At 43.1% G+C, this 27,144-nt stretch overlaps 1 long non-coding RNA gene across 3 annotated transcripts in view; it reads right to left on the bottom strand.

Moving 5' to 3' along the window:
* Positions 1-1,645: 1,645 nt before the first annotated feature.
* Positions 1,646-27,144, bottom strand: part of LOC109305708 — a 44,314-nt gene continuing 18,815 nt past the window's right edge. The window contains exons 1-4 of one of the 3 annotated variants that reach the window (XR_002099674.1): positions 9,452-10,086; positions 7,417-7,538; positions 5,646-5,761; positions 1,646-2,265 (exon numbers count right to left, since the gene is read on the bottom strand). This is a non-coding gene — a long non-coding RNA (uncharacterized LOC109305708). Of the gene's footprint in view, positions 2,266-5,645; positions 5,762-7,416; positions 9,407-9,451; positions 10,087-27,144 lie in introns of those variants that run through there. The other 2 variants (XR_002099675.1, XR_002099673.1) reach the window with 2 other exon arrangements.

Below are 27,144 nucleotides of genomic sequence, written 5' to 3'. Positions count from 1 at the left end.
ATCTTTAAGGGAGTGCTCCTACAGACTTCTGACCACCTCTTGGGGCTTCAGCTGTTACAGCCTTGGCCTCCTTTTTCTCTGGCCAATTTTGGTCCACTGTCTAAAAACTCAGCTCCTGGGTCATCTACCCTGCCTTGGTGGCAGTCCCTCCTGGAATTCAAGTTTCATTCTGCCAGTCTCAGCCCCTCTGGCTCAGGACTAGCTTTGGGCACCTATGGAAAGGGAATACCACCCACACCCCAACTCATTGCTTCCTCTGTCCCTGTAGCCACAACCAGGTCCTCCCATCTCAAGTTCAAAATGAAACATAAACACAAGCCAGATGCTGCAAAAAACAAATACTCTCTCTCCATCAAGGTAAATGTTGCCTGCAGGCCCTACCTCCCTTGAAACCATCTCAATCCAGCTCCCATGGGTGGTTGGTCAGTCAGTTGGTCTGTCCTTCTCCAGCAGACCCTCTCTCCTGGATGCTCCTTTCCCTGCTGCATACAAGGAGCATCCCATGCATGGTCAGTGACTGGGTTTATATCCCCAAGCCTAACCTTCTTCTGGCCATGTGACTGAATTTTCTGTACCCAGAGACCTGGTGCAGCTAATTGCCTCATTAGCTGCCTGGGATTTTTAGTCCTTGGCTCAGGCCACCTAAGCTGCTGCCTTTGGTTTCCTATTCTCTGGGCATATCTACACATGATTTTAAGTGGGCTTAAATTTAATGTGCATTAAACTAATGCAGATTAAGTGGATTTTGGCAGGTGTCTACATCTGGTGGGACTTGGAACTAACTTTAGTCCCAGGTCAGTCCAGATCTGCCATGTGCTCCTTTGGCCCCTGGGGGGAGCTCCACCCCCTGGACACATGGCTTCCAGCACTTGGGAGCCATGCTGAAGCCACAGCCAGCTGCCAGCACTTGGCAGCCATCTTAAAAGCACACCCTCCACACTGCGACCTCTGGGCTGATGCTTCCTGTCTCACAGCAGCAGTGTGGCACAGACAGAGGCAGCATGTGCCTGCTGCGCCCCTGCTGCAGCTGAACTTCCCAGCCCTGCCTGCCCCAGCTCCTGGCTATGGCACCTAGGGACAGGATCTCCCACTCCTTAGGGCTGCTGTCCTGTTCACCCACTGCTATTCTGCATGCCTGACAATGGGCCACCTAGCACCACCTGAGACCCCCACCCACTCTGCCCACCTGCTGAACAACTGGTACATGGTCTCTGGGGCCCCACCATCATGCATCATCCTATTGCCATACAAGGTGGCCACAGGCTCCAGGATGCCCCTGCCAGGACTGCCATTACCCTCCTGTCCCACCAGCCCTGCCACCTCTGGAGCCACTACACCAGGACAGGTGGTAGCACACTGTGCTGCAGGAATAGGATGACCACCAGTGGGTCGACATGTTCTGGATGACCTGGGTTACCTTTGATGACCGTCTGCACCAGCTCTGGCCCCACCTGGAGCTTCAGTTCATGGAGGTGCACCTGCCCATCCCTGCTGACACCCACCTGCCCTGCAGCCCACACCCCCCCTTCTCTCTGTCCCCCCAGAACCACACTCAGGACATGCACATGTTTGCAATAACAATGTTTGTTCCCCTCACATCCCCACCCCATCCTTCCTCCCATTGCCCCTCAATCAGAGCCCCCTCTCTCCTCCTTCCCCCATACACAGAGCCCCTCCACCACTCTCCCCACTCACCAATAAAATGTCCTCCTCCCAAACTGAAAATTATGTACAAGAGGCTGAGTCTCTGTCCAAGTTCTGGAATGGGGGGCTGTGGGGTGGGAGTGCCTGGGCACAGTGGCAGGCAGCCAGCACCCTGGCAGCAGACCACTCCCCCATAGGTCTAGGGGCCACAGTGAATGCCAGGGGATCCTGTGGAGGCCCTCCTCCTGTGGGATCAGGGGCCAGGCACGGAGGGGGCTGGATGTAGGCACCACTGGCCAGGCCTGGCTGGCCATTTGATGCTAGAGCAGTTCCACACAGCACTGTACCAGGCCTTCAGCTAGGCCCAGTATGTCCAGCGTGCCCAGTCCCGTGCCTTCTCCTGAGCTATTTCTTGGGTGATGTCTTCCTCCTGTCAGGCCAGCTTCTATGCCAATGAGTTTTCTATGACTTCCACCAGCTGCTGAAACAAGAGGGTCCAGTCCTTGGTACGCTGCTGACACAGCCAACATATCTGGAAGGCTCCAGGGGTGGGTGGTGGTGACCCTGAGGTGGCACTCTCTCAGGGTCATATGGCTTCTCTCCTATGTCCAGATGTTGGCTCTGCAGAAGCAAGAGGCAGAAGCCTTTTGTGAGTTTGCAACACTGAAGAGATAAGATACTTTGCATCAAGAGCCCTAAATTGCCCAGCCTCAGATGGGGGGGGTCCTCATCCTTTCCATCCATGGGTGCTGCCTCCTCTGGGAGGCTCCCAGGGACCAGCCCCATCCCCGCACTGCTGCTGTGCTCCAAGCCTGCTCCTGCTACATGTGCCCTGGGTGGTGTGTGATGAGCTGTCTGTGTAGGGAGAGGGCTGGCAAAGCCACTACACCCTGCTGCTGCCAATCCTGCTGGTGCCCCAGGCACACCTGCACTTGTGGTTGGGGACCCTGAGCTACAATGGCATGGGGGGAAAGCCTGGGCTGCCCCTCAACCTCCATTGCTACCTGGAGAGCTACCTGTCACAGTGTCACACGTGGGTGCAGCACCTGGGGAGGTGGGTGAGGCACAGTACTGAAGGACCAAGTGCCCTTCCTCTGGTGAAATGTTACCAAAGTCATCAGGGCAGTGTATAGGTAAGGCCAGGCTGCTTCTGCTGGTAGCACTAGCAGGGGTGCAGCCTGTCCCCCAAGGTGCCAAAATGAGGGTCAGCTGCCTCATGAAGAGTGTGGTTTTACAGGCATGACAGACCAATGACTGAAGTCAGTCACAGCCACCCACTGTGCCTGCAGGGCCTTGGCTTTCAACAGCACTGTGTGGGGTGGGAGTGGCCTTGTGCATGCATCTTGACTAAGATGGCCCCATAAATGTGGGCATTCCAACACCCATCCCACAGAACCTGCCTCTGGACATTGGACCTGTCCCAGAGTGCCATAAGGTTGTGCACCTCCTTGGGGGTTCAGTAGAGGGCCCAGGCACTCAGGATAGTTGTGGGCATGTGGGCAGAGCCAGGACTGGGGAGAAAGACTTGTTCAACATAGTTCCTATGCAAGCTCTTGGGGACCCTGCATGGCTATCCCTGTGATGTAGGCTCTGGATGGCTGGCAGCAGCACCCACTACAGGGGCACAGCCAGGGTTGGGGAACCACATGGCAGAGGTGCTTCACCGCAGTGCCCTGAAAATGAGAGAGAGCAGCAGGGGGTAAGGAGCAGCAGGAAGCAGGTGCTGGCCCTGCTGCTATAGTGAGAAGGGTCAGCAGCCCTGGGGGAAACCTCAGGGCTGGGCAAGGGATGCAGCAGGCTGCAGACCTTTGCAATGCTCACTTGTGGCCAAGGAGAAGCTCTAGCTAGGAGACAGGATGGGCAGAGGCTTGTTGGGTCCTGTCCAGTAGAGCAAATGGGGCCTGATGGGCTGCCCCCAGCAGCACTGGCTCACTATGCAGTGTGCCCCAAGGCACAATATGGCTGGGGCTTTTATAGCCTGCAGCTAGGGGCTGCCACAGACCAGCCAGGAGTGCCAGGCAGACCCAGGACTAAAGTCCCTGAGTTAATGTACATTAATTCATCTACACGTATGTTAATCCACATTAATTAATCCTGCTGAGCTTTGAGCAGGTATCAAATTAGGCTCACATATCCTAAAATCACCATTTTTAAGCTGTATTAAGGTTGTGCATGTGTAGACACGTGCCCCATATGTGGATTAAATTGGGCTAATCCGCATTAAGTGACCACATGTAGACAGCCCCTCTTAGGCCTAGTAACAGGGACAGGGTTCCTTGTTACATTCCGATAGTATTCCTGCTTGAGATTTTAGCATTCTCTCTTCATGTGTCTTTATTATTTCATCATTTCTTATCAAATGTACTTGCTGGATATTCTTCAAGAGAATCCGAAGTGCTCCACAGATTAATTTTGGTCTTTCTTTTCTTTCCTCTCACTTATTTCATCTTCACTGATTTTACTAATATACAGTCAGTGTGCCTTTGCTATTTAGGTAGCTTATATCCTATGGGATCCTATGACCCCAGCTGACCTCCTGCCCTTTGGGCAGGGGGCTGGACTCGATGATCTCCCGAGGTCCCTTCCAGCCCTGATGTCTATGAAATCTATGAAATATTAGGTCATTTTGGTTTCCCATCTAAGGTAACTTTTGTACAACTGTATTTAAAACTACTGAATTTACTACCTCCAGTTTTCTGAATCTTTCCTTATGAATGCTGTTTGCCATCTCTGTGTGGGTGTCCACATTCTGCCATAATTATTAAAGCCAAATGTTCTGTGAGGCTTGGATAATATTTGTATTATAAGCCTAGGGGCTTATAATCAAAAAGGTCCACTTACATACTAGTTTGTCTGGATATTGCCATCAGGTTTTTATGGTTGGCTTGAAGTGAGTTTTAGCGGAACCAGCAAGATAGTCATGGGAGAAAGAAAAGACGATAAAGTTTGTTGGAAAAAACATTCAAACAGCAAATTCTTTCTATAGCCCTTTCCAGATATGCCAAAATTGCTAGCATGAACTTTTTCTAAGGCAAATTTAATTTATGTTCAAGTCTGAGGCATAGTTTTTAAGATCCCCTTTTTCCTGTTCCCATCAATCTTCCTCCCTCACATTAACAACACTACACTTTAGAATTGTATTGGTGTTTATGGTTTTGTGTGTGCACATTTAGATACACACATACACACACCACCTTTGGAAGGTTGTATATTTGTGTGCATATTATATATTACACATTCATTCTCATTCAAAAAGTTTCTCTAGGACCCTTCCTAAAATTCCAAGATTTGGACTAGCATCAGACACCAAAATATTTGACAAACCTATTGGACATATATTGTCTTCTTTTTCTCCAATATTAAGCCCAGGACCAGAGATAAAATTTAATTCTGATGGATTCTGATACAACAAGGCTAAAACAATAGATGGGTTAAAAATCAGACTGAAAATGTCTGGCCAACCCTTAAAAGAAAGTATGGGGGGAAAAACCTGAAAAAGGACCCTCTCTCATACACCATTATCTTTTCTTTATGCGCAGGGCCAGGCTAAGGACTTTGAGAAATGATGAAGGATGATTCTTGAGACACCCCTCTTCATACATCCCTCATTTTATACACACACATACACACTCATTTTTCCATCTCTTGGAGCTCTGTATAAGTGGGGCTTACAAGAGCATCCTGAAAAGATTTTTATTTTTTGAGGAGAGTATTAAAAATGGTAACAATAAAAGGAATCAGACAATAACATGTTCAGGTTAGTGGTCAGCTCAACTTTAATCAAAGACGTGAAGATTTAAAAGGCCCCATATACTCCCAGTTCTAACTCTCCTAGCTCCCTTAATTAATTACAGACCAGTTTAAAGTAGTTGTAGGTATTCATGGGATAATCATGCTTTAAAATACTTTTTCTATAATTGTGATTAATTAACATGTATTCATAGTACAATAATGAAAAAAAAATCAGTGAAAATATAACTCTTAAAATGCTGAATACTCACTGCACGAGGAGTGAACTCCAGCATTAACCCTTTCAAAGCTAATCTCAGCTTAGGAGAAGAATGAAAAGATAACACCACAGACTAAAGGTTTGATCAGTTACTGGATTTATAAGCAGCTAAGGGACAAATTATGAAGAAAAAACAAACACAAAAAAAATTAAAGAGTAAGCTGAGCATTTTCTTCAGGCAATCACAATTTATTGGGAGTTTGGGTTTTAAACACATTTTAAAGGTTTTTATCACTAGATTTAGACCTCTCTCATAAGGACAGAATAAGCTTCTACCTGAAGTTTGCTTTCCAAAACAAACATGGAGACAAGACTTTTTCTTGTAGCTCACATATGTATTTATCCTACAGTAAAATACTTACAAGAGTATTTTCCTGTACTCAGTACTTACCTCTGTGAAGAGGTATGGGGGAGAGGTGCATAAATGTATGTCAACTAAGTACTAATGGATCTAATTAACACTTAGCCCCTCCATCTACTTTCTTTAACCTTTTTCTTCTTCCCCACGCACTTGTTTTCTCTTAGCTTTCCTCCTATTTTTTCTTATTCATAACTTCTCTTCTACCTTGTTGTTCACATGGAACATGCATTGCATTTTAGTGGCTTTTGACTGAACAGTAACACAGACACTTGGGACACATCAGCTTGACCTACACTTATATTTGCCTTTGCCAGCAAGCTGCCAGAGCACATGTACGTCCGTGCAGTTCTGGAGGCTCTCTGTGGCACCACTCAGCAGCTCTGCTACCAGGGCAAGCAATGCACCCTGAGAAAGACTGCAGCAGCCAACAGAAAGCACTGGAGTGTGTACTTGTGTCATCAGCTGGGTAGCAGCAGCAGTGTTACATAAGAATATTAGACTTGCCATTTACTGCATCGCACCATTAGCCCATCTTGCCTAGTATCCTGTGTCACACAGTGGCAGAGAAAGATGCTGAAAGAGAGGTTAAACTGGGTATGACCAGGGATTTTTCCACTGTTCCTTTCTCACTTGCAGCCTCCAGCATTTAGTACTTACATACCTTAAGTAGTTTGCCTTGCTGTAGTCAAGAGTACATTCCTGCTTCTCTCCTTCCATTTCACCCAAACTTTCTTCTCCTCTTTTTACTCTCCCCTACAGCCTCTCTATCCTGTTACCTATATTTCTAACTCAGAAGTATTTTTTGGATATTACCCTGTGCACCTCCCACTGTGATCTAAGCAGTGTAAGTTTTTCCATCTTTTCATATTTGGAGAGGAGACACTAATAATACTTATGATGCACTACCCACACCTTCTCTAGGTCTATCTGGTCACTGCCTTTTTTGCTGGATGTAAAGAGAGGACTCCATCAGACATTGCCTAGAAGGATACAGAGGCAAATAAATCCACTCTTCCTTTGATAGAGGCAAGTTCTTCACAGGGAGAGTTACCAGTATATTTAGATCAAATTGAAATAATCCAAGCTTTAATTACAAGCACCTAAAGGTCACCAGAAGAGTGCTTTGGCTCTTGAAAAAAAGAGCATTTTAACTCCGAACAATCAATTTTCAATTATGGGAATGAGAAGTCTACAAATATGGGGCTAAATCTGTCTCTGGGATAAACACTCCATTGAATTCAAACTTTACTACTCAAATGCAGAGAGGCTTCTGTTAGAGCAGATGCAGAAGAAAGAATGATGAATGAAAGGAGGAGAGAGACAAAAGAGAAGAAAAACAAAAGAATTTAATTAAGGTAATTGATTTAAAAATATGGGATAACTTTATAGTGCATGTATTCACCTTTTGTTCCATGACTACAGCAGAGGCAGGATGAGCACTCCTTGTTAATGGTGTTTGCTTGGCTTGTGCCCAGGTTGCTACTCTGTCAGAACATTCCATCAGCACATTTCCTTTCTTCATTACTATGAAAGTTGCAGGAAAAAAAGATGATTTTTATGTTCCTTTCTTTAATCTCCTATTTTTAGAAATTTGGCAGGATCCAAATCAGAACAGACCTCTTTTCTTTTTTCTCTCAAGTTATAAGTTTAATCAAATAATGAAGTGGAAGAAGACAACAACAGAAACAGTTAGGGTGACATGGTCTCTGGTCTTTTACATTCATTGTTAGGTACACAGGAGAAATCAAATTCCAATGTGTGTTGAAGGGCTTACCTTTGCCAATCTGTCAAAAATTGTTTCAAATAACATATTGCCATCAACAGCTAGCATTTTGTAGCAGAGTTATGTTCAACTCCTAGGAGTGCTACATATTTCTTGATACTATTTCTTTTAGACAGGGGCCTAGATGTTCATATTGCAATAAGCAGGCTAACAAGTTGTCTGTTGTTGGTGATGTGAACCAGTTCCTTGTTTCTCTTTACAGCACATTCTTCAATGCACAACTTTTGCTGATGCTGTTTTTATTTTCCATTGTTTGATTTTGGTGACAATGGTGGGGTCCTTCAATCTGAGTTTATCTAAATGAGTCTGAGTTTATTCCAAAGAGTCCAGATGATTTCCAATTTTTATTTGCAATGGGGAGGGGATGCTTATTTATCTTCATCTTTCCCGTCATGGGTAGGATTGTGACTGCTTTCTTTCTTTTTCTCTCTCTCTCTTCTGGAAGGTCAATCAATCAATGGCTTCATCTTTAGCTGATTCTGACGCTATCACAAAAATCTGCCAGCAGGTGGTGCTCAGGGACCAACTACCCATTAGGCTTTGTAATGCAGCTGCAGTGTAACACTTGTGCATTGTTACTGAACTCCACCATCCAGTGGCAAAACACATGTTTACTTCTGAAATCACATCCCCTATACCATAAAATGTGTCGTTTAAAGCAGCACTGTTAATGTACATATGTAGATAATGTAACTAACATTAACACTATTATGATCCATTGGGGAAAACCATCCAAATTTTAATTTGTGCATGTGAATGTTTTTAAAAAAAGCATTAGATGGTTCTTATGAGTTGTTAGTAGAATGTTAGATGTGTGCAGTAAATATAACTCTTCTGAGCCAATCAAAATCCATGTAAAGTTGTATGGTCAGAATGAGTTATTCTGATGACTGATAGCAGGCAGCTTATGAAAAATGAAATTGCAATCTTGGACCAGTTCCTAATACAAAAAGCATGTCTCTTAGGAGGTCCATTTGTTGGATCAAATGGAAACCCATTCTTAGAACTCGTCTTAATCACAACCCTTGCCTGAGGTCTCAGAAAAGAAGATGAAGGAGAAAGAGCCTGGGAATTAAAATACTTTTTCATCCCTAGACTCTGTTTAGCCACCTGTATAAAAACTAAAGGGAAGAACTGAGACTGAGATATTGAAGAGTGTGGAGGAAGGACCATAATACTATTCTGTGTACATAGCCTACAATGCTATGTGCAATTGAGTTGAAACTTTTTGGTAAGAGTTCTTTTAATGAATAAATCCGGTGTAGTTTTATAAGCAGGGAATCCTTCCATATTGTTACCCATCAGGCACTGCACAAAAAACTCTAAAGCTGCGCCGAACGAAGAAACTTGTCCTTTCATATAAACAAAAGGCCGCGCTACGGCAGTATAGCTCCACTGAATTGAACGAACTAACTGAAGTCCACAATGCCACAGCAATAAATTGACTATTTACACCAAAAGCTGCATTAAAGGGTTTATCTGCCCAGTCAATCTGACAAGTTTTCTGATAATTTATATCCTTACAAAATATAAATGTTAGCTAGCCAATGATTTTGTTATCAAAAAAGGAAGCTGGCCACTGTTTTTGCGGTATTCACAATACACATCATGTACACACACATTATACACACACACACACACACGTTACACATACCTACAATATAATACATTTCTTGCACTCCCTCTGCTGATTCACAGCCAAAACTAATTTAATTTGAACATGTTTTTTAAACACCATTGTATCTGAAAGAAGGACAAAGATTAACATGAGTAGAAAACCAGCAGCCAATACTTTAAGATCCTTTTGGGGGAAAAAATGTTTGTCAAATGCTCAAAGACACTGAGGACAATTTTTCAACCTGACTAGTAATATCAAGTCCCACACATACACACACATTTTATTTATATGGGGAAGTACTTACTGCTGACCCCTGGAGAGCTTGCTCATAACATGATGCTAGTTACTCTTTTTTCCTAACTGTTTCTCCAGGTATTCAGATACTTCACTGCAAATAAGATCCTGCAAAACAACCAGAACAAACAGCTGCCAGTTAATCTGCCTATACCAAGAACTATATTCTATAAAAATAGGACCAAAATCAGGACTTCAGGTTGACATCTACCAATGGAAAAAAGCAAACAGGAATTGATGGAGGGAAAGTAATGATAAGAGAGCACCACTCAGCCAAACAGGGACACAAAGCCCGAGGAAGAAGAGGACCTCATGCCTGACCATCATGTTTATACACAGAATGAATAGAGGGAAGAGGAAAAACATCAGGCACAGGGGGGAAGAATTAAATTAATGGGCAAATGAAGAAAGTGTGTATAAGGTTGTATTTTTTTAAAAAAGGACATATACTCTACATATTTAAAAACAGTTAAAACATATAGTAGTGCTTCCCCAGGATGTTCCATGTGAGTACTGCCTTGGTCAATAGAGGGGTATACACAACAGTGCTCAGTGCTATCAAAAGGTTATGTATTTATTATGAAATGATCCACCTTGTGGGGAAGCCCGAGAACCACAGACTTGAACTAGCCATTGTCCTTTATAATGTTAGCCTATTTTTTGTTTACCTCCATATTCTTGAAGTCCTTGTTCATTCCCTACCCCTCCCTTCCAGAACTGTAAAACAGATATCACACTTCGAAATAGACATCATTCTTTTACATCTTGGTTCTCTGCCCAGGATATCAGTGAAGGTTTGAGAAAGATGAAACTGTCTAACGGGACTTTTCTTGAGCACAAAGCTTCTTCTCTGAAGGATTTGCTTATGTTACATTAGATACCAGTAATTTTGGTGTATGACTTACTGGCTTTCCCTTTCCCTTTAGAAGTGAAATTTAACAGTTCTCTTATGGTTGTAAATAGAGAGAAAGGTAAATGATGATAAACAGATCCATAATCACAGAGAAACTGAAACACAAAAAATGAAAAAGAAAAAAGGGCCTAGGCTTGATCAAAGAGCACACTGAGGCATCAAAGAACAAACTGATTTGTGTTACTGACCTAGCCAAGAATTAGGTGAGCAATGACATGATGTTCTCATTCATTTTCAGAACCTCTTAAATTTGTATCTAGGAATCGCATCTCTTCTGTGGAAAATGTTCATCTGCGAAGAATGTTAAACCCAGAGTGCTAATAGGACTGACATCACAAATTTTGCCCATTACTGAAACAACTGGTTTGAAATATTTGCCAATAACTCTTTGGTGGACAGTCAAGGTATGCAAGTACAGACTTCTCCCTTTACAAAGTTATGTTTTACAGAAATTCTACTATCTCTTGTAAGTTACTAAAATACAGAGTTTATTCCTATGACAACCACTTACTAACATACTAGCTTTTTGCATAATTTTATTTTCTATTTAGTTTACTCAAATTAATTTCTTACTTCACTTTGGACAGGTATTGACAGCCTGTGAATTACATGCACAAAAAATGCCCAACTCTCTATTACTTTAAATACTGTACAATTGTGAGTATATAGATAAATGTAACATTTGGAGCACTCTAAGTGATTTTAATGCCTTCCAAAAAGCAAGGTAACAGATGCATGCAGTAAATGAAACACTCCAAAAAGGGATGATTTGTCTAAAAAATGACCTCTGGAAAAAAAAACAACCCAGAAATAATTCTTAAGCACTCCACTATGAAGCACTTCACATTACCATTTGCAATCTTCATCAGAGCACAATAGGTAGTTGGTCAGCCTGCCGGTAGGTCACACCCCCTTCTTGTTCTCTGAGAAGCCGCCTTTTCAAATAATGCCAAACTCCATTTCTTCAGGGACAGGACCTGGCTGGCATGTGATGTCATCTATTTACAACTGGGGTGAAAGCATTCCGTATCTTCACTTTGCTGGATAGCCACCCCAAGGAATCAGCATCACCTTTTCTTGCCTATAATGGAATAGTATTGAGGTCTCTTCAGTGTGTGGACAGTGGCCTGTGCTCAGAATGTCAGCACCACCATCTTCTGCTGCATCTCCCTCTCCAAACTAGAGGTATAGAGGTAATAAATCATTTTGCTATTTGGAGTGACATAAAAATCCATTACTCACTTAGGACAAGTCACCGCTATCAGTCCATCTACCAGAAACTTTATCTCTGCTCAGGGGCAAGACTGCAGCTGACACTAGTGTACATCAAGGCTTGAGTACTGAAGCTGCAACACAACTCATCTCAATGCTTAGAAAAGGACATGTGCTTATGAGGAGCCATCACAGATTCTGGAGGGGGGGGTGACTTGACAAAATCCCACTTTGTTGCAATCTCAGGGGTCAACTTTGAGGGCATGGAAGACTTGGAGGGATCTAACTGAGAGGAGGAGAACCCTCTGACGCTATCCGGCCATTGCCCAACAACTATCAAACGCTGGAAGAAGACACAAAGCATGCTCAGATCAGCCACATCTCTCTGCCTTGCATTGGATAGAAGGAATAGCATGGCCCCAGTGCTGTTCACCCAGGGACTGCAGAGAAGATGGTAAGTACCAACCATTCCAGGCGCCATGGGCTGACAGTGCCAATCCTGTAACTGATGAGGTCTCCTGAGGTGAAACTGACCAGACCACAATGGTGCAGAGCACCAAAGACAACCTGGGAAGGGAGAACAATCGGCCAATGGACTCTTTCCTCTGTCCTCAGCAGTGTTTGGGAGCCTCTGCAGAGCCTGACAGGCAGGCCGGGATCTTTGCTCTACAGGCTCCTAACTGCAGAAGCCTTTACAACATGAACTTGGCCATTTTGAAGCACTTCAGATGGAACATCAGGCTAATGCTGCAGTGCTCCAAATTTGAAGCAGTTTGTATTAAAGCAGAGTTTGAAGTCCTTCTAAAGAATGTCTGTCCATGCCCTGGTTTAGTACCATTCTGAACCTATTTTGCAGAATTGTAAATGAATACATAGCAAGAAGGGTAGTAGAGAATCAGGGTAAAAGCCTATATGTTTAAGAGTATTTATGTAGGGACCATTTTCTCCAGCAATAAAATAGGTAATAGGTCTTAGGACTTGGATTTTTCTCATCTCTTATTCAATTGTCAGATGTTTAGATATTAGAAGTAGAATTAGTATAATTTAAACTGCCTCAGTGAACTAGAGAGAAGTTTAACCTGTTTATATTGTTTTGATCCAAAACAAATTGTTCTTCATTTTTCTCACTATTAAGGGAAGGTCAGCGCATTTCTAAATAAATTACAAAGAAAAAAAGAGTATTGCCAAGACATCATACAATGCCATAATTATAATTATTTGCCAGCTCTTATGAAGTGTAATTGAAAGCACGGCTACTGTGAATCATTTGTCAATTAGGGCAAAGGTGAATTTCTACACTGCTGCCAGAAAAACAGGAGTCACTACCTTGCAAAGCAGCAGATTCCTGGTTTGTTATGCCTAACCAGATGTTACATGTCATCTTTTATTTCATATTTATACTGGTAAAACCTCATATTATAACTGACAATTCAGATTTCCACTTAAGATTATCCTTACAATAGGAAAATTGTAACCATGTGAAGCAGGAATATTACTCACACCTCTCAAAATATGCATGGTCTTTGTGATAGTCTGAAGTTATCCTTTTAAAAATTGAGATTGAACCTGCTCCACCGAGTTCTCCACTTGTTCTTCTTTGTATTCTTCTGCCATGCCTTTCATGTTAAGAAAAAAATAATGGAAAGAGAAAGTAAGTGTTGGGAGGTGTGATCTTCTGCCCCACTCTGAACCAGGTGACGGCTTCACAGGGTTCCTCCACCCCCGCACCCTGTCCATACCATGACACAGATGGTTATTGATGAAATACTTATCAGTATACTTCTCCCAGGTGCATGTATACACATTCAAAGTGGTTACATAGGTGTTGGTTCCAGTTCTTGCTCAAGTCAAACACCGTAATCTCTCAGGCTCATGCCCAGTGCCTGGTAAGTCAGTACTTAGCCTTCAAGCTCAACAGTCCAATCCTTGCACACCATCCTTACCATAGCTCCTTTTCATAGCTGCTATCCAGCCAAGAGTCCTGTTTCTAAAAATGCTTCTAACAATATTTGTTTCAATTCACAACTACCAATTCTATGAGGGACATTGCCAATTCTAAAAGAGTCACTTGACCCTGTTCCCCATCTGCCCAATATTGACAGGAACCACTTTGACAGGGTTGTCCCTGCTAATGCTCACATGATTTTCCCTTCTCTGGTGCTAATTAGTCAACAGCCACAACACTCACTGGGATGCCACATTCCCTCCACGTTCAGAGTTCCCATGCTGAATCTTCGCTCAAGGTAAATTTCTATTCCCTTCTTCCTCTAATTAGATTCAGCTAATTCCCTGCCTGAGAGCTGGGTAAGTCACCACACCTCCATGAGGCTGGCATGAGCCTGAGTTCCTGTGTGTGTCTCTTCTCTGGGGCACTGATCCTCCAGACCCACATGGGTTTTAACTTCTGGTTCACCAGCCAGCCCCAATAAGGACAGGCTTCATCTCTGCATGGGCTCCAGCAGAAAGATAGAAGGATTAACTAATGACATTGGGGCTTGTCCAATGGTGTTACATTCTCTTAATATCTTCACCCAGTACAGGTATTTTACCCACTTCCCATTAACTAACAGTACAAGCTCCCTCCACGGCATCAGGGCTTAACAGACACTCTGTTAGTGTCTTAAAGATGTGTAAAACTTATGGATGATAGCATGGAAGGTGTTGTGATGTAATGCAATGGACACATGCTCTTAACTATCCCCCCTCCCCCCACACACTGAAACAGCTGAGGATATCACAGAAATAGACATTTTAAATTCTGGGACTGACTCTTTGGTCTTACCTTCTGATTGGCATTCTATGACCATTACAGTTTGGTTAAACCATTCAGGTGGTTCAACTTAAACCTCCTTTTCTTTTTATCTACAAAGAAGCTCCATTGAATGCATGGTGTCAAACAGCAATGGTGAAATTTGCAGTTGACATGGTTCTTGGCACTTTCAGAAACATTTAGTAAGAAACAGTTGAAAGCAATCTGTGGAAAATGTAAGGGCTTCTAATGGAAAATAAATATGACAGATCAACACGATTGAAAAACAGCCCATTTAGCTGCCAACATTGTCATCTCAATTCCATTTTACAGAATTTCTGAAAACTAAAATCAAACTTCAGACATGAGGGTTCCATTTTATAAAATGAGGCCATAAATATGATTTAATACAGTATCATCTTACATTTTAATACAAGTGTTTTAGACTTTATTTTTATTATCCCTATGAATTATACATCTGCAGTTCATATCATTTATAAATGATGTTGCATTTAAGGAATTTGACAATGGTCTGATCTAAGACCAGGGGAAGTTCTCCAGAACATTTGCAGAAATAAACATCAGACTGACATAATGATTTTTCAGGCATTTTAAAAGTGAAATATCAATTTCATCAGATAAGTACCTATTTGAATCCATTATGTGTCTCTAAGTGTTTCCTATTACAGGAATATATATATAATAATTATATTGGGACATATAGTCTGCCTTGGGGAGTATATAGGCATTCATTCCTATGATAGAATTTCTCTTACAGGGAAGATCATGCTGGTGTCAACCTGGAAGATCTTTCTCTTGGAGGGGGTATCCTTCCCCTGGGAGAAACTGAACAAATGCTTGTACACTTGTAATTTCTAATGGGAAAGTGACAACTCTCCTAGTAGAAGTGTGATGCCTGTATGTGGCTTTAGTCATTCCAATCCAGCCCTACTAATTTCCAAAAGATGGCACTGTACTGAAATGTGACACATATAGCTTCTATAGACCTTATACACACCCTTTTTCAACATTTTCAATACTTGGATAGAGATACTAGTGTCAAAAGAAACCAGACACAGAACTCAACAAAAAATAGTGGTTTTCAATAATGCAACTTTATAAAACACTGCTTATGACCAGAGATAAGATTTACAATAGAACAACAGAAGTGAAATTTTCTCAGATTTATTTGACCCTTACTGCACTGCATCTTTACTAGGTTCTTCACTTCAGCTGTGATGTCTGTAGAATTTCATCCCACATTTTCTAAATTAGCAAAAAAAAATATAACTATAGGAATGAACACTGATATGCTATATTATAAAGTTCTTAAAAAAATCAAAACAAACTAGGCAAAAATAGTCAAAATATATTATGTCATTAGTCCTGCAGTCATTATAGTTAAATGTACATCTCATGCAGATTGATAACATGAAATCTAGACTTCTTGAGCATCTTGACAGTGCCTCCAATATTTCACTGTCAGTCATTTCTACACTTGAGTTAATATTATAACAACTGGATTAAGGATTTTATCTAGAGCTAAAAACCATCTGCAGAACTGTGAATAGAAGAGACACATCAGGAATGGCTAACAGACAGCAATATTTCAGAAGACAGGGTAGTGTGAACAGTGGAATGTCAAGACCTTTAAAAAGGCTAGCGTCATTAAGACCCGTGGAGTGGAGAAAGATTAGCAGGAATCAAGATTATAATGAGCCACAAAGTCAATTGAATCTCTCAGGATAGGGCTTTAAACTGAGATTTCTGGGGGATGGCCCATCAACCACTAGTACAAACCCGAAAAATTGCAACCTCGAAACCAGCATCCCAGGGTATAATAGGAAGCTTTTTGCAGCACTGGCCAATGGACAGGTTATTCCATAGTTCACCTGAACCCCTAGGGCCTCCAATGACAGGCTTAGTTGCCTGTACACTAACACAAGAAGCATGGGAAAAAAGCAGGAGGAACTGGCTCTCCTAGTAACCAACAACCAACATGATCCCATAGGAATCATGGAGACTTGGTGGGACTCCACCTATGACTGGACCACAGGAGGGATCATATTGGGAAGAAGAGCAGTGGATTTGCTCTCTACGTGAAGGAACATTACACCTCCCTAGAAGTGAAGATGGGAAATGAAGAAGGGCAACTTGAGACCCTCTGGGTCAAGATATGGGGAGAGCATGGGGAAGAGAATTTGACAGTAGAAATTTAGTATAGACCTCCAAACCAAGAGGAAGAGCTCAACCACGAATTAACTGTGGGACCATGGAGTAGTGAGGAAAGGGGTACAAGAAAGGTGGTCATTTCTCAAGAAAGCGATCCAAAAAGCTAAAAGGAAGTCCATTTCCTTTTGTAAAAAAGGCAGAAAAAGAAATGGAAGACCCCCTTGGTTCAACAGGGAAGTCATGGACCTCCTGAAATTAAAACAAGAAACCTACAAAGGATGGCAGTCAGGAATAATTACCAAAGAGGAGTACTCAGGAACAGCTTGCACCTATAAAGAGCAGATCAGGACAGCAAGAGCACAAACCGAATATAGGTTGACAACCAGAATCAAGGATAACACAAAGTCCTTTAGATAGGTAGGAAGTCAGAGAAAATATAAGGGAAGAGTTGGGCCCCTGATGAATGAAATGGGATGGCTAATAACTGACACTCAGGAAAAAAATGAATTCCTGAATGAATACTTTACATTGATATTCCACCAGTCCAAGGGTGTTAGCCTGCTTGACAGCATACAGGATGATCATGGTGGGGTGACCACCCCCCTCATAGTTGACATAGATCTTGTGGGGCAGTACCTGCACAAAAGCTAAATATCTACAAGCCGGCAGGACTAGATGAACTACATCTGAGGGTGCTAAAAGAGCTGGCCGATGTCATCACGTGACCGATGGTAAAGTTATTTGAAGACTTGTAGCATTTGGAAGAGCTCCCAGAATACTGAAATAAGGCCAATGTGGCACCTATCTATAAGAAAAGGAAGACCAGGAAATTACAGGTCAATCAGTTCAACCTCTATCCCTGGTAAAATTCTGGAGAAAAATTATCAAATAATCTATTACAGACAGCTTAGCAGAAGGCAGTATTCAGAAGGATAGCCAACATGGCTTCATTATAGGCAGATCATGCCAGACCAACCTCATTTCCTTCTATGGTTAGGTTACACTCCTCCTGGATGGGGGAAATGAAGTTAATGTCATATACCTGGACTTCTAAAAGGCCTTTGACTTCATCTTCCATGAAGTCCTCACAAGAAAATGGGGAAAATGTGGCCTTGACTACTTTACAGTCCACTGGCTAGGAAACTGGCTCTGTGGTAGGACTCAGAGAATACTGATTGACAAAACCGAGTCATCATGGCGGAGGGTGACCAGTGGCCTCCCTCAGGGTTTAGTAATCAGACCAGTGCTTTTCAACATGTTCATCAACAATTTGGATTTAGGTATTAAAAGCAAACTAGCAAAGTTCACTGATGACAACAAACTATGGGGGAGCGTGGTCATGCTTGAAGGCCGGCTGGCAATACTAGCCAACCTAGACAGGCTCGCAAGGTGAGTGGACCTCAACCAGATGTCGCTTAACATGGAAAAATGTAAAGTGCTCAATGTCCAGTCACACATCTAACTACATGGGACCTACTCATTTGTAAGATCTCTTCTCTCCCTGTGCCATTCTGCCACAGCAGAGGTCCCTGAGCTGAAGTCCCACATATAAGAAAGGAAGGGGGCAGCTGAAAGGGTATTCTCTCCCTGACCTTTCAGTTTTGGAATGTATTTTTTCCTTCTTTCCCCAGTCCAAAAGTGCCATAATCTGGTGAATTTCTAGGTAGATTATAAGGCACATGTGTTCCCTGAGCTCAGAGAAATTGGAAGGGTTCTGCTGGGTGGTCATAAACAATGGATTATGATTTTAGCTGCTTTGCTGTGATTTATGTTCCTCGGATAAAAGGGAGGTCTTACTATGTAACCTGGTTTTTAAATATGTCAAGGAGAGCCGCAGGCAAAAATGTAAAACAATTCTTTTTATGGAATGTAGCTACAAAGTTTAAAAACCAAATAAATTAATATTATATAATTGTGAGCTTGCAGCACTGCTGTCTGTCAGACATCCCAGTCTTGGATCACTGCCTGACTTGTCGGCATTTACAGGTTGAAAAGCATGCTTTCCCTGCTTTATTCCCTGATCCAGTCTACATTCTGTTTCCACCCATGTCAATAAACTGTATTTGAATACATCTTTAAAAATAAATAGTTCCAGGAGTTCTTGGGCACCCAGTACAGCAGTCACACCATCACACTACAGCCATGACCCCTCTCCCTCACCTTTGAAGTAAAAAGGCAATGCCAGTCATCAGGAATAAAAGACAGTGCATTGAAGGGAAATGTCCTATGAGTAAGTGCCTTAATGCAAAGCCTGGGAGTCACAAAGCAGTGAATTATAGTTGCAAACAAAACAAGAACTGACACTTTTTAAACTGCTCTTAAATCCAAAGGACCCAAAAGTGCTTTCCAAACTAGGGAATATAACTTAATAAAAATGAGAGAATGTTGGGGCCCAAATATATAAATGTAGGGAATACCACAAGTATAACAGAACAGCATAGTACAGAACATTTAGGACAAGAAATAAAGAATACTTGATGCTTTCCCCTCACATGGGGCTCAGTTGCAACTTGGACACCATGCAGAGCTGTGAAGCATGAGGCTGCTAGCCTGGGTGGTTAATACTGGCCATGGACAGAAGCTCATTTCTACTGTTGAAAATTTCTGGGAAATTTGGTAGAAATCTTCCTGGGAGAGCAAGCATACAGACATTCTAGCTTGCAGAACTCCCCTACTCCTGTTGTCCCCAGGCCTTCTCTTGGAGGTGGATCTAGGATTTTGACAAATGAGGTGCAGAAGGTGTGGCACATCATTGCATACAACATAGCACATTTTTCACCAGTTAAAAAGAAACTAGAAGCTTTACTACTGTGCTAGGACCCTAGGTTGATATTCCTTAGTTCATCAAGCAAAAAAAAACAACTTTATTGCGATTTGTACTGATTTGCTGTATTACACATTAAGTATAAAAGCACAGCAAAGTATGCAAATAATAAATCGAGGCATTAAAATTAAATAAACTTCTTGTATTCAGATTTATAAAACAAAATTTAGTCTTCTTGTGAGTCTTGACAATGTATCCTACATTTCAGTTATTTCTACATCTGAGTTAATGTTCAAAATGGGCAGTCCATTGACACACACTTCCCCCATTGGTGAATTAATCAGAGTCTTAAGTCTCCCAGCAAAGATTTTTTGTGATATTGTTTTTGGACCAGCTGTATAATTGGGGGAGTTGTTGGATGAGGTGAGACAAGGTGATGTGAGGATGGGCTCTTGATGCCCAAAAGTTTGGCCAACAGCTCTTCCAACCATAGGGCTGGTCCAGTAAACAATATCACAAAAAATCCTTGCCTCCAGAATAGTACTAGCAATGTGACTAAGATCTGTAAGGTGTGAGGCTGGCACAAGTATTGCAGGAGGGTAGAGTGAAGATGGCTGTAGAGTAATATGGCTTTGGAAAACCTTAAAGTACCTCCTTTAAAAACAGGACTTTCACTGCTGATGTTCTTTGTGCAACTGCAAGGGATGGGGTGCAGAGCCCAGCTGCCCATGCACATGGAAGAGCTGCACTTTGAAGAGCATGGCTCAGGACTCCATTATGCTTAACCCATTCTCTGTGGACCCATTCAGAGTGGACAGCTTGCTCCCTCACTGCAGCTGTAGCACTGGTTGTGGAAGGGATGCGGGAAGAGGGGATGGGACTTCCCCCAGGAGCAGCATGTGCCCTGGACCCTAGGAGCCCTGCCAGGCTCCCTGCTGCTTACCCTATCCCTATGGTTCTCAAGCTTTTTAGACTCAAAGCTGCCCTCTGCAAGATTTCAAAATTTACTGACACCCCATTTCAGAAACAAAGATTATATGTATCTGAATATAAACATTACATTATTAAAGTGGTATCATATCATATATCTCATATCATATCATGTAATTTAATAGTCACAAATTCTGATTGCTCCCCTCATCTCTGCCTGCTCTCATGCACATTTGCTCCTGGTGAAGCACATGGGTCCATGTCACTAGTTGGGACTGGGAACTGGTGGGCTAATTTCTGGCCTTATCTCCCCCTAGGATGATCCCTCTTGAACTCCAGCCCTAGGGCCACAATGGACAAATCCTGGGTATACTCAGTCAATGAGGTAGCACATGTGTGCCATGTGGAGGTGCTGAGGGGATGAGAGGGGTGGGGGCAAGAGAACACATGAGGCTCAGGGAAGACAGAGTCTGGACTGGAGGGAGGAAACACAGCCCCTACTGCTGCAGCTACTCCTCTGGGCACTCACACACCAAAGGCCCAGAGCCACCTGACCTTGCAGCTCCTCTAACCAACTCTGGGCACATGAGAGAAGCTGGGAGATAAGCCAGGCTGAAATGCGCATTTTTGTTTCCATATATTCACTCGCACACTGCTCAGAGCAGCCAGCGCAGGGGCTGCCAGAAGGTGGAAGGGGGCGGACATGAGTCTGTGGGGCTCTGGGGCAGGTAAGGAGAGGACTAAGTGTCATGATTATCTCCTGGGTCAGGGGCTGGGCACTGTAGCATTCCTGAGGGTTGAGAGTTACTGCCCTATCCCCACTTTAAATTCATACCCCTGCTCCCCACACACTTCCCCTTTTACCAACTCACTTCTCTCCCTTCAAACCAGTAGGGCTCCCTCAGCACAGCTAGTGAGTGGAGCAGGAATCAGAGGTGTGCATCCAGGCCACTGCATCCCCTTTGGATTCATCCCTGCCTTCCCCAAAATGGGGAAGCTGGTGCTTGGCTCTTCCGAATCATGCAGGAGTTGAGCTTACAAGTGTTCATTCTAGCAAGGGAAGCTCTGTCACAGGGAAGATTTTGAAAGAGTCAAGGTGAAAGATCTGTCTTGTGGATGAGGTTTGTTTCTTCTGTAAGACACTGAATGAACAGCTGTACATGGGCAGTTTCTACCGGGAGAGTGCTAACTGTCCTGATAGAAACATAACACCTGTACATGGCCCAGCACCCTGTCTGCGATATCTCTAAGGTACAAAATATCCTGTAGTGCCTTCAGTCCACTGAACCTAAAGCAGTGGGCACACATTAATGAATTAAGCCCCATCATGCCTCTTATTGATTTAAACCTCACTATGACCCCACTGTGTTGAGGAAATTAAAGCACAGATAGGGTTACATTGGCCTGTTGCACAGTAAGCCTAGCCATGGTCCTTGTTACACATTACCTGTAGACCGTGAAAAGGCACTTAAAATCTGAGCATCCATGCCTTAAAGCAGGAAAACTTGCACCAAGCATTCTCTGAACATTTCAAAGTTATGCCACTTTGTGCAAGGAGTAACTCTAGGTCCTGGTATCCAATTCACATTGCAGCAATGTCAGTCAGTTTCCATGGAGATAAAATGAGCATTTTTGGGACCTTCAGTATCCCAGAATGCACCACTCCCAGCCCCCCTACTCCTGCTCAGTCAAAAGTCCACCTACCCCTCCCAGAGTGTGGTACCCGGGGGCAGGCAGGGCCCCACCAGTGCTGGGGGATGCCATAGCCAGCAGCGCCAAGTCCCCCAAGCTGAGCAGACTGACAGAGTTTGCCTTTCTCCCTTCTGGCAGCTCTGGGCTCCACCTTCCTCTAGGAGTGAGGAGCTTTTGGGTAGGGGATTTACACAGTGGAAGCATGGAGCCGCCAAGGGAGGAAGCATGCTTCATGCTCCCACCATGCAAACCCTCCCCCAGTGAGTGACTGCAACTCTGCACTGCTATGGGAAGCAAGAGCATACAGCCAACAGGAGGAAGAGAAGAAAACTCCATGCTCCTGCTGTACAACTCCCCTCCCAGCAGCTCCATTCTCCAGCATCCCCTCTAAGCATAGAACTGCAGCCTCTCTATAGCATCCATCTCTCCCTCATTCCCGCACACCCAAGGACAGGAACGTCAGAGGTGTGGAGAGAGGCCACAGCCTTCACAAAACTGTGTGGCTATGGGTAAGCCAGTGGGGCTTAAAGGAAATGTGGCCAAGCAACATGGGAAAATTTCAATTAACTGCAAATGACCACAGTTAACTGAACTTTCCCACAGCTATTGCCTGGCTCTGGGTTAAAGGCGCAGCCCTCTATGGGAATGCTGGTTGCCCAGTCCCCAAAAAGAGAAGGGCTGGGATCAGGTCAGAGGAGTTGGTAGGCCTGCCTGGCATGGGATCATCTGGCTGGGCCTGGCTTAGGGACTCCCCACAGCACAGATTCCACTCCCCACCCCCTGCTACCCCCCAGCCCAGAGCACCCTGGCTCCTAGCTATGCCCCTGCTCACCAGCCCTTCAGCTCTAAGTCTGGCTTGTTCAGAGATAGCATTAACCCTTAATGTGCAATTGCTCAGAGTATGTTTTAACTTCAACACTGCATGACATTCCCTAGGTTTAGCACATGCAAACTGTAACATGGAACAACTACTTTTGACAACGCTTCGCTTGGCAGCTGACAGACCTTCAACATTAAGTTGTAAGATTTAGAGTTCAGGCCCAATGGCATGAAAGCTATAGGATTGCACACCATCTGATCGGTGGCAGTAACTCAGGGATTCTTCGAAAAGTTCTCAGAATTTGGTTCACTAAGACAGAGGTTCCTAACCACTGGGCTGTCAGGTTGCAGCACGAGCTTCAACCAGCTCCCAATGACAGTGGCTTAGACCTCATTCACTCCTCAGATGTGCACTGCCCACAGTCACATCCCTCCACCCAGCCTGGCTCCACAGCCGCTCGCTCCCATCCTGCTCCGCTGCCAGTCGGTAGTAAAAAAAGTTGGGAATGACTGCACTAGGAGGATCATTAGTTTCCCTGGTGTGGACCAGGTGCTAACAGTTGGTAAGACATGAATGCTGGTCCATTGCCCATGACAAAACTGCTGGCAAAGCTGGGAATCTTGGCTATATACCTTATCCAACTAGATCCCACTTCCTTATAACTAGTGGCATCCCAAAGAATAACACTGCAATAAGATAGGGCATCAAGCACTGAAACATCTAAAAAGTCCACAGTAGGGTTTTAATACCAACCTGAAGTTAAAAAAAAAAAAAAGGCAGTGCAGGACTGTCTAGATGTCAAATAGGATTTTAATTTTATTTTTAGATATCTCACTTAGGATGTAAGATTTTAATTTATGGCATAACTCAGTCCATTTGACTGCTGCTACAGCTCATGGTAGCAGTGGCTTCTACTTATGCATACTGTGCTCATCAGTGATATTATGCAGCTGATATGCAGCACTTCTTTTGTTCATTTCTGGTTTTGATCTACAGCATTTGGGGATGAACAGTTCCTTTCAAGATATTTGCAAACCTTGTCAGAGTCTGATTGCAGCATGACATTGACATCAGTCTGATTATTACTTGTCTCAGGAAGCACTGTATTTATGAACACATTGGCTTTCATGTGATCATCAAGATAGCTATTAGTGTACAGTGCAAATGGCAGCAACTCCTCAACAAAGTCCTGCTGACACTGCTGAAAAGAACAAGATTCAGTCTTGCTGAAAGTGCTGGAAATCTGCTAATGACTTTTCAAAACTTTCTTTGTCAGGCATATTTCTTACAGAAGGGCTGCTCAACACTCAGCCCACAGGCCACATCTGGCCTGCAGAGCCATGGGGTCTGGTTTGTGGAGCTCCTCATAGGTCAAGAAATTTGGTGGTAGGGGGAGCTATGGCAACTAACACTGCCACCCCTCCCCATGTAGCTGGTTTGGGGTTGGGCCATGTTCCTCCCCCTGCTCGGCCAGATTGGGGCCAGACCACGCACCCTCCCTCTGCTCTCCTTCCCTTGTAGCAAGATCAGGGCCAGGCCACCCTCTCCCTCCTGCCCCTGTGCCAGATCCAGCCTGCAGATAGACCAGGCACTATCCATCCAAAAGTTGGACACCATTGTCTTACAGGATTCAAACATGCTGCTTCGTATGTAGCAGCTATGACTTAACATCCAAAATATAGCTTCGTTCTGCTAGAAAATATGACAACTCTGCATATCATCAATTAGGATATGTAATATAACAACAGCAAAAATGGTTTTAACATTTACACAACAGCTTTCATCCCTAGAGTTCAGAGCTCTTTAGAAAGTTAGAGAAGCTCCATTATCCCCATTCTGAAGATAAGAACAAGGGACAGAGTTAAACTGATTTCCCCAGTGTCCCACGGTAGCCAAAGTGGGAACAGAACTCATATCACCCACATCCTTACACCCTGGAGTAAATTTCTGAATTGTTTGTCTCAAATACGGAGCCTATCATGGAAGCAGGCCCATGATGCTAAGACAGTTATATCTACACAATAAAACTTACAGCTCCTGACAACAGTGCCCTCAAGATACTTCAGACAGACTCCCTCCTATACCAGAAGCTATGGAGCCATAGCCGGATATGAGGGGTTAACTGATTACTACTCAGTGGTGCAACATAGCACATGACACAGAGGTGGTTGGAAGGCAGTCCCCTCAGAGCAATACAGTATGCTTGCAGGATTGCTGCCAGTGATGCTGAGTTTACTGTACACACGCTGCCAGTTCCCTATTTCAGCAATAATTGGTATATATTCTCATCCAAACACATGGAGAATTTATCACACAAATTCCTAGTAGCTTATTCTCCTTTATATGCAGTCTGTTGAGATTTCATCTTACCTCGTTATCTGTTTATTATCTGTTGCGTAAATTTCCACCAGAGCACTAATACTGAATACTAATAATGTTTTTGAATTCTTCAGCTCAATGATCCAGGGGCTCTAGGCTGTAAAGCTCAAAGAAGTTTAATAAAGTTTCACATATAAACTGACTTGTTTGCTTATATGATCATGCAGAGATAACCACCTAAAATCTAGTCAAGGCCAATGGGAGACGTAGGTGCTTAATACCTTTGAAAAGACAGCCTCATTGGATGATATATACTGCCATGATGAGTTGTGCAGTAAATTTCATCTGTTCAAATTTTTGGAACTCTCCAAATATACAGTCAAGCTGTAAGGCCTTAATGGACACGCTAATACAAGTTACATGCTCATCATCAAGGGTCACATATGATTCTGGCAGGAACGCACAAAAAGTTAGAGAAAAGCCAACTTATATGTGGTACAATATGAAATACTGGCTGTAATAGATTTACTGTGTTTGGTATCCATGGACTATGGTACTGAAAGCAGCAATGGATCCTGCTGTAAAAGCATTTATAAATCACTGATTAGTATTGTAAGCATATAAGAATTCATAGAGACAACACATGAGGAAAAAGCAGAAGTGGTAAGAGAAGAAAAGAATGCGAGAAATGACAGATGAGAATAAAAAAGCGAAAAAAGGCACTTCATGTAAGCTTATGAAGCAAATAGAGATAGCTGGGTGAGACATGATTAAGGCAATGGGAAGGAAAAGAAAGCATCAGAAATGAGAAAAGGAGGAGGGTGATTCATTTTATTTACTAGTTCTCTTTTTCCTTTTCTTCTCTCCTTGACCCTTCCCATCTGTTCTTTTTCTTTATTCCCATTCCTTTTATGTTTTCCATTCACAAGGAGTAAACATATATTTTCCAATCTAAAATTATTTATTCTTGATTACAGTAAATGGTGATCAGTCTTTCTGGGACCGCAATGAGTGTTCATCTCCCCTTATAAAAGGTAGCAGCAAACCTGAAGGCAGAGCCAATCCTATAAACTCTTTGAGCCACTGAGTAATGAATATGACTCTGCATCTAATTAGCAGGGCTCACCTCCGGACAGGCATACCCAGTCATTTTCATCTTTACATGGAGACAAAACTGTTAGAAATCTAAAAGGGCTCTATGAAGAAAAGTCTGTTTCATACATAGATACACATATGTAGCCATTTTTTCATTCCCTAGCTATCCAACTCATTTGAAGGTTGGCCACTTCAGACTACTAAAATGCAGGCAGGAAAGGGGAGGGGTCCTAGATCTCTACAGGTATCTGATCAAATCTTGGCAGGTCTGTATATTTTCCATCAAGCACTATGGAAAGTCAAATAAGCCAATTTAAAAATCCTACAGGCAGGGAAGAGAACCTCTCCTCTGCACTGAAACAGCTGAGCTAACAGAGTAAGCTTTCATTTTCACTAAGTAGATTGGTACAAATCTCTGTTTATTTTAGCATTGTCAAATGTTCCAGCAAGACCCTTGGGATATGTTGCATATAGTTCCCATTAGTACTAATGGAATTATGTATCAACATTGGAAAATGTTCATTAAGGAAAGATGGTGACCCCTTTCCTTTTATTGGCAAGCAGCTACTTGTCATCTTTTGTACATGTGGAGATCTCCACATAGGTAGGTATCTCAGGGCTGGCTCCCAGCTGTGGCCTTTATTTGTTACAAAAGTTCAGTAATAATAAATATGAAGCATGTAATTATTATTTTAAAAGAATGAATCCAAATTCACAACAAAGAACTTAGAGGGTGAGAGGATGGAAAGAATAAGGACTACAACTCTGT

This window comes from Crocodylus porosus, unplaced genomic scaffold, assembly GCF_001723895.1.
Source record: "Crocodylus porosus isolate Cpor-Errol unplaced genomic scaffold, CroPor_comp1, whole genome shotgun sequence".
Lineage (NCBI taxonomy): Eukaryota > Metazoa > Chordata > Crocodylia > Crocodylidae > Crocodylus > Crocodylus porosus.
The sequence above is the reverse complement of the archived record's forward strand: the minus strand, read 5'-3'. Positions and strand labels throughout refer to the sequence as shown.